At 31.3% G+C, this 7,469-nt stretch overlaps 1 protein-coding gene across 2 annotated transcripts in view; it reads right to left on the bottom strand.

The window, feature by feature from the left end:
• SRBD1 (S1 RNA binding domain 1) overlaps positions 1 to 7,469 on the bottom strand; it is a 185,224-nt gene that overhangs the window by 84,576 nt on the left and 93,179 nt on the right. The window lies entirely within an intron of this gene.

Raw genomic sequence — 7,469 nt, 5'->3', positions numbered from 1 at the left:
AAAAGTGCTCTTTCTATTTCAATGATAAATACCTATAGAATTTAATTTTCCATTAACACAAAGTGATTAAGCAGTGTTTGTTTTCTTCTCATAGGAAATACACAGATTTAAGTCCATAATAAATTCATTCAGTTGTTTTCTGTAAGTAGTAATGAGATAACTTATAGACGAACACAATAATACTCCCCCATGATGCCACCTTCAAAAATTTCAAAATATACTTAGCTTCTCTTGTGTTTATAATCTACTTATTGACTGACATTTATGACTCCCATCTGAATCAGTCATTCTAAAGCATCTTGGAAAGTATATAGACATGTGTATTCACATATGTGAATATACATGAAAACCACTGCCATAAACACTGCCATTATTATTACCTGATTATAATTAATCGCCACAATGTGAAAAGGAAAGGGATCAGACAGGATATTACCCCACTTCTTTACAGGAGGGTCTGAAATCATCTTTTTAGTAAACATGAAATATTTCTCTTCATACAGGTGTTAAGCCATTTAATTTCATCATTTAGTTAATGAAAGCAATAGATCCATCGGAACTCATTTCTAGCTTTTTCTGCCTTCGATTTTGATCAAAATGTAAAGTGAGTTTTGTTTTCTTACATATCTAAAGTAGAACCTAAAGCATAAAGAAGTTTAAATATGTTCTACAATTTCAGAGACTGACTTTAAAATTAAAAGGTAATTGTGCTTTTTCTCCAAAATAAATGTTAGACTATGCTTATCTTCTACCATATGATGATCAAGAAGAAAATGTAATGTCAAATAAAACTTGAAGAAAATTCTTAGTGTGACATAACATGATGTTAAAGACAGCAGCATACTAGCAGTGATTTTTTTATTTCCATTACAGTAGCACTTTCTAACCTGGGGTCCTAGGACGTCCGGGCAGGAAGAGGCAGGATAAATTAATACCGTATGCGAAATGTTTGTGTTTATACATTTTTTCTAGGAAAGAGGGTTATAGTTTTCATGATTACTTAAAGAAATTCATTGCCTCACAAAAGGTTAAGAAACCACCATGATATGAATATTCAATCACCAGCCATGGAAAATTTGGTTTCAAACACAAATCAATAGTCAGTTTTTTCCTGAAAAACCAGAGTATCCATCAAGTGCAAGCTGGACCTATTATTAAAAGAGTATTTTTAAAAATCTCACTGGATTTATTTGCTATCATTGCCAGAAGTCTCCAAAATCACCTCTATTTAAGCAAAGGGAACTTAAATGGTAAATAAGAATTTCAATTAACTGTGGCCTTTACAATTGGGTACCTGAGAATTTGCTGGGTGATTCACTGTCTCTTGGAAGTTATAATTCTCAATAGACTAAGGGAAACTGTTGCAAAGAAAAACACTCAGATAATAAATATTCCTCCAAATACCATACTGCCACTTCTCTTAAACTGAGGAATACAAAACAGATGTGACACACTGCACCCAAAGATTTTAGATTAACAATATTAAATCAATACAAAATGCAGTAAATTTCATATGCTTTAGTTATTAGATAGCATGGATCTAATAAACAGTTCACTACTAAGCACAGATCAGAATGTTTAAATAATCTAAACGAACAGAAAAACCTCAACACTGATTATTTCAATATAAAACATATAAGGATCTAAGAAGTATATGTGGCAAGAATTAAATGAAACAAATCAAGCTGGTAGTGGTGATGATTTTTTCCAGGAGAAGCTGCTAAGAACAAAAGTTATGTCCTCTCCCCGCTTTTTTCACTCTTATTTGGAGTTCAAGAATAGACATTCAGTAGAAAGTATGCTAGATATTATAAGTCACTTTCTATTTATTGAGAAACTATTTAAAAATTATTTCAATTAACTCTAATATATTTTGAGGAAAGCAAAAATAAACAGTGAAAATTCAGATATTTAATGATTTAATAAGTTTTATATTTCACAAAACACATTTCTATAAACAAATTAGGTTCATAATCTTAGCAATTTGATTATTTATTTTTCCATAAAGCATATAAGACTAAGCAAAATTTATTATTTGAGAGGAATTTAACTAATATTGTTGTAACTGGACTAAGGTTTTGAGATTATTACAGCACTCTGAAGCCCCTTTGAATTGCTAGTTTAGACAAACATAAATAGATACATATGGTATCTCAAACTTTAAATATACGAAAATACATTTCAGAAGCTACCATTGGACTTACATTTTAACAGATCTATGTGTTACTCTGCTAATTCTCTAGAATTAGACTGGTACTTTTTAAAACATTTAATCTCATTCAGCACTATTCCAGGGTCCTAAGTCTTTTTTATTAAAAAAAAAAAAAAAAATACAAGCCACACACTCATAACCTAAAAAGCAAATAAAATGCCCACAATATAGATTCATTTGCTTTTAAATTCATTACATTTTTTACAAAAACTCTGTAAGTTAAAAATGCTTATTTTAATTATTTCAAGTAAAATTCAATGTTACAAAAATCTGATCATTTATCAATATAATTTACTTTAAAAAAAATGTTTAAACTTCAGACTTAGTATTTCTACAGTTTGTAAGTCTCTTCTACCAAGACAAATTGAATGTTGGTGAATCTTTTAAAACCAGATTTACAAGTAGTTTGCTTACAGTGACTATTCATTCTGAGAGTAAGGGAATGGCAATTTCTACTACCAAATTGAGATGGGGGGCAGACTTTTCATGAAACAGGAAAACTAGCTATTTGTTTTTTTAAGTTATTGGGCTAATAGTTTTCACATTCATTTACAAGCTTACATAAAACCTCTGTATGAATCTCCTCAAGGCCTTCTCTCCATTTCCCAAATGTTAAAATGCCTTTTTGTTTGTTTTTTATTTTAAAATAAATTACATGCTTCCTTATGTTTAAGGGAGAATTAATTCAAAGGTAATCTACTTAAATAAAAACACAATTTTTTAGTAATATATCAAAAATCAGCTAGGATATATTGCTGGAACAAATAAAAACAGATTGTTTTTAATTCCTCACAAAAGTATACTAGAATTCCTTAAGCTTTATCAACATCTAGCATTTTCCCCACCAAAAAATATGGACTAAATAACTCCTATGCTAAATGCATAGGAGTTCACTGAAGGTTTAAAAGTAATTTACCTAAAACCATTCTTCCGTGTTTTCAGACTGCAAAACATTCATATGTACCTAAACAAGTAATAGAAAGCACTAAAAAAGTTAACTATTACAGATTTAAATTCTTTGCTTTGTATGTGAGATAACGTATTCTGAAGTATGAAAGAATAGCTGTTTGTATTTTAAAGACAGGAGACAAGACCAAAAACCAAACTACCATAAATGAAACTCTAGAATTTAATGTTTAAAGAATAAGGCTTATTTCTAAGAAAATATCAAAGCAATTTTAAATTCATTTATTTAGTGACAAATTATTATTTTCGAGAATCTCAAATGAGCAATATTTAGTCACTTTAAAAACCAGGGTAATCTGGTGATCGTAAGGATTCAGGGAAACAAGCAAAATCATATACTGTTAAAAATGTCTAAACCATTCACTTTTTTGGATGGTAATTTGAAAATATAGGTCAAAAGTCATAAAACATGCATTCTTTCTGAATATTATATTTTTAAGGATTTATATGAGAAATTTAAAAACACACAAAAAATTAAAAAGCACTATTCATCATAGCACAGCTGTGTCTGAAACTGAAAAACAAAATGCCTATAATTAAAAGGTTCATTAAATTAAAAACTATACTATCATTAAAGATCATTGTAAAATACTAAGTGAAAAAACTGGTTTAAAAACTATGATATGAGACTACTTTCATATTTTTAAAATATAAGTATATGCAATAGAAAAATTAGGTTATGTAATATATTAATAGTACTTAAATATGAGTTATTCCCTTAATTGCATTTTAGTTTATTTAAATTTTTATTCACTAACCATGTAATATTTACTTGTAAACAGGAAAACTTAAAATTTAAGTTTAAAATGACAATTGTTAATTGGCCAGGAAATCCAATATCACATAATGGCCAACTTTTTTTTAATCAAACTTTCTTTTAAAGTTATTGAAGTTATTTTGAACTTAAATGTGAGTAAACGTATCATTTGTAGTAACTTCTTAAACATGGCTTCTAGATCTAAACAACAACATTTTATGACATTGTTATAACATAAAAGGTGGCTAAGCAGAAAAGTCAAGAATAAGTTCTTAATTTGTATACATAAGTCAGATAAGAAGCAAAGGCATGAGGAAAAATTTTACAAGAAAGTACATATTATATATCTTTAAGTTTCCCCTAGTCCTTGACCTCTGAATCTATCCCCCAAGTTATCCCTCATGATCACCAAGGCATAATCAGTTCACTATTCATAACATAAAAGATGTAAGGTGATACAATAGTATACCAGGAAAGTAGTGTGTGTAAAGAAGACACTCAAGGCAAAATATGGTGAAACAGAAAAAGAGAAAATACACCAGTTTAAGATTTCAATGGCACTGAAGGATTTTAACAAGTATACAACACTAGCACCATCTGGTGGAAGACCAATTAGAAGCAATTCTCCAATTACTACAGCTTAAAAAAAATTCTAAGTTATCTTTCAAAAGATGAGCATTTTCCCAAGAGAACAAGTCTACAATGATACAATAATAATCACAGAGAGGATCTATAACAAGCCAAAAAGAATTTAAAATGTCTACCAAACAGAGGGTTTGCTTCATTTTGTCTTTTCTACCCATCCAATGTTTGTTTGTTTGTTTTTTTAGCTTAAATACATCTATAGGAGCTTATCTACTCATAAATATGAGGAGTTCAGATTGCTATGGCGTAGACTTCTTAGAATGAAACTTATTGCAAAATATTTTATTCCTTTATTGCCCATCTAATAATTGAAGTCAGAATCAGAACTACCAATTTAGAGGATAAAATCTAACATTTTGCTAATAATTAGTAGTCAATAATACAATATTATCAATAGCTTTAAGAAATAACAACACAAAAGAAAAGAAGCAAAGAGAAAGTGAGAAGTTAATAATAAAAAGAGAGAGACAGAAGTTGAGATACACTTTGCAAGAAACTAATAGCCCAGTCCTTTCTACCTACAGCTGAATAGTTTTAGAAACAATGGTTTGTGCCACATTCCCTTATAGTCTTCTAAATATTACTGTTGATGATCTCAGTGAACTCCACTAATAAATGATATACATTTATTGATTTTCATACCATTACCCACTCCCTTTTCTCCCTTCTCTTACATTTGTTTTATACCCCCACCCCCACCCAACCTCTTCTTTTATCAGACGTAAACTCATATCTCTGCAGAAGGCATCATCCTGCAGTTAAGGGAGACCCTATCTGCAAATTTAATCTAATAACATTCACCAACCTATGGCCTCATTTGGATTTCCAAACCCTTTCCTGAAGCAAGCCTTAACCTCTAGAACTTCTTTTGGCCATTTAGATCCTGCTGGAGGTGGTTGGGGTGGGGCAAGCAGGGGGAGAACAACTTTGAAAGCACATGCCATGCATTAGAAAACTACTCTAAATCAACTCCTTTTTCTAATCATGGCTTTAAAAGTACACTGAACAGATGGAGAAGAGACTGAGTTGTTCGGTTCAGCTGGCTGCTCCATTTACTTTGTTATCTATAGCCAGATCTTTACTTTTGGGGGGATCACTACACATTTCTGGCTCTGCTATATTATACTGTGTAAATATTTAGGAGCAATAATTCCTTTCAAGGATCTAAACTTCCACTGTCGTTATGGCAAATGAAGTTGTTTATGCTATGTTCGTTAAGTAACAGCAAGCCTAAAAGAACCCAGGAATTTACTAACATATGTGGTACACAAACATCACAATCAGAAAGCTTCTCATGGGGACATATCAAGAACATGAAAGGCCAGTTTATTTTTACTCCCACTGCTCTATAATTTTCTTTAACTCTACAACAACAGTCCTTAATTCAAACCTTTCCTCTAGTTAAAGGAACAGGATCGAATGAATATACATAAACTGTACCAAAAACTACCCATATCTCCTTTCCTTGATTCTGGTGCAGTGGTTCTCAAACCTGATCCTACATCAGAATCTGCTGGAGGTTGTTAAAACACAGGTTGCTAGGCCCCACTGCCATAATTTCTGCTTCAGCGATGCTGAGAATTTGCATTTCCTACTACTGTAAGTTCACTGGTGATGCTGGTCCCAGGAACAGACTGTTAAGGTTTTTGTTGAGGTATAATATACATTTCACAAAACTCACCCATCTTAAGTGTATGTCAATGACTTTTATTAAGTGTTGGATAACCATCACCAAAATCCAATTTCAGAACATTTTCGTCCCAAAAAGATCCTTTGTGCTCATTTGCAGTCCTCATTCCCATCTCTAGCCCCAGGTATCCATTAATCTACTTTCTGTCTCTGTATATATACTTTGTCTAAACATTTTATATAAATGGAATGATAAAATATGTGATCTTTTGTCTTCTCTGCTTAGCATAATGTTTCTTAGATTCATCCACATTGTAGCAGCAGCACTTCCTTTTCATTGTTGAATAGTATTCCATTGCTATAGATATATCAAATTTGTTTATCCATTTACCAGGTGATGGATTTTGGGGTTGGTTTGTTTTCTGGTATTAGGAACAATGCTTTAATAAACATTCATTACAAGTCTTTATGTGACGTACGTTACATTTCTCTTGGCTAGATTCCCAGGAGTGAAAACGCCCAGTTGTAAATTTATGCTTAATTTTTTAAGAAACTGTAGGTGCAAAGAATGAGGGCTCCAGTTTGTTCATTTTCTTGACAATACCTGTTACTGTCTGTCTTTTTGACTACAGCTATTCTAGTGGTTATTAAGTGGTATCTACTTGTAGCTTAGTTTACATTTGTTTTAATCACTGATGATGCTGAGCACTTATTCAACATATTTGTCGGCCTTTCCTAATCTTCTTTAGTGAAATATCAACTCAAATCTTTTGTCCATTTTTGATTGGCTTGTTTGTCTCCTTGGTATTGAGTTGTTCTTTATATATTCTAAATACAAATCTTTTATCAGATACATGATTTGCAAATATTTTCTCCTAATTTTTGGCTTATACTTTCATTCTCTTAATGGTCTTTTAAAACACAAAATTTTAAATTTTGGTGAAGTCTGGGACTATACTTTGAGAACCACTGTTCTAAAGCCTCAAAAATTAAAAAAATATATATATACTAAGCCCTTGAAAAATGTTGACAGCTTAGTGGTTTCCATCAGCATAAGCAATATATAAATGTCACTCAAAGTATCTGCATTTCCTTTTGTTTTATTTAGGATGATAGCATAACTATTATTCTAAACATATTTACCCAGGAGAATTTGGAACTAGCTGGCTTTAATATAATATGGAAGAAATAAAGTCAGCTACAGATAGGCCTGAGCTATCACCTGGAAACAATGAAAGGCATGCTGGCACAAGAACATGG

This window comes from Pteropus alecto, unplaced genomic scaffold, assembly GCF_000325575.1.
Source record: "Pteropus alecto unplaced genomic scaffold, ASM32557v1 scaffold131, whole genome shotgun sequence".
In the NCBI taxonomy this organism is placed as follows: Eukaryota; Metazoa; Chordata; class Mammalia; order Chiroptera; family Pteropodidae; genus Pteropus; species Pteropus alecto.
Note: the sequence above shows the minus strand (reverse complement) of the source record. Positions and strands in the feature narration are given on the sequence as shown.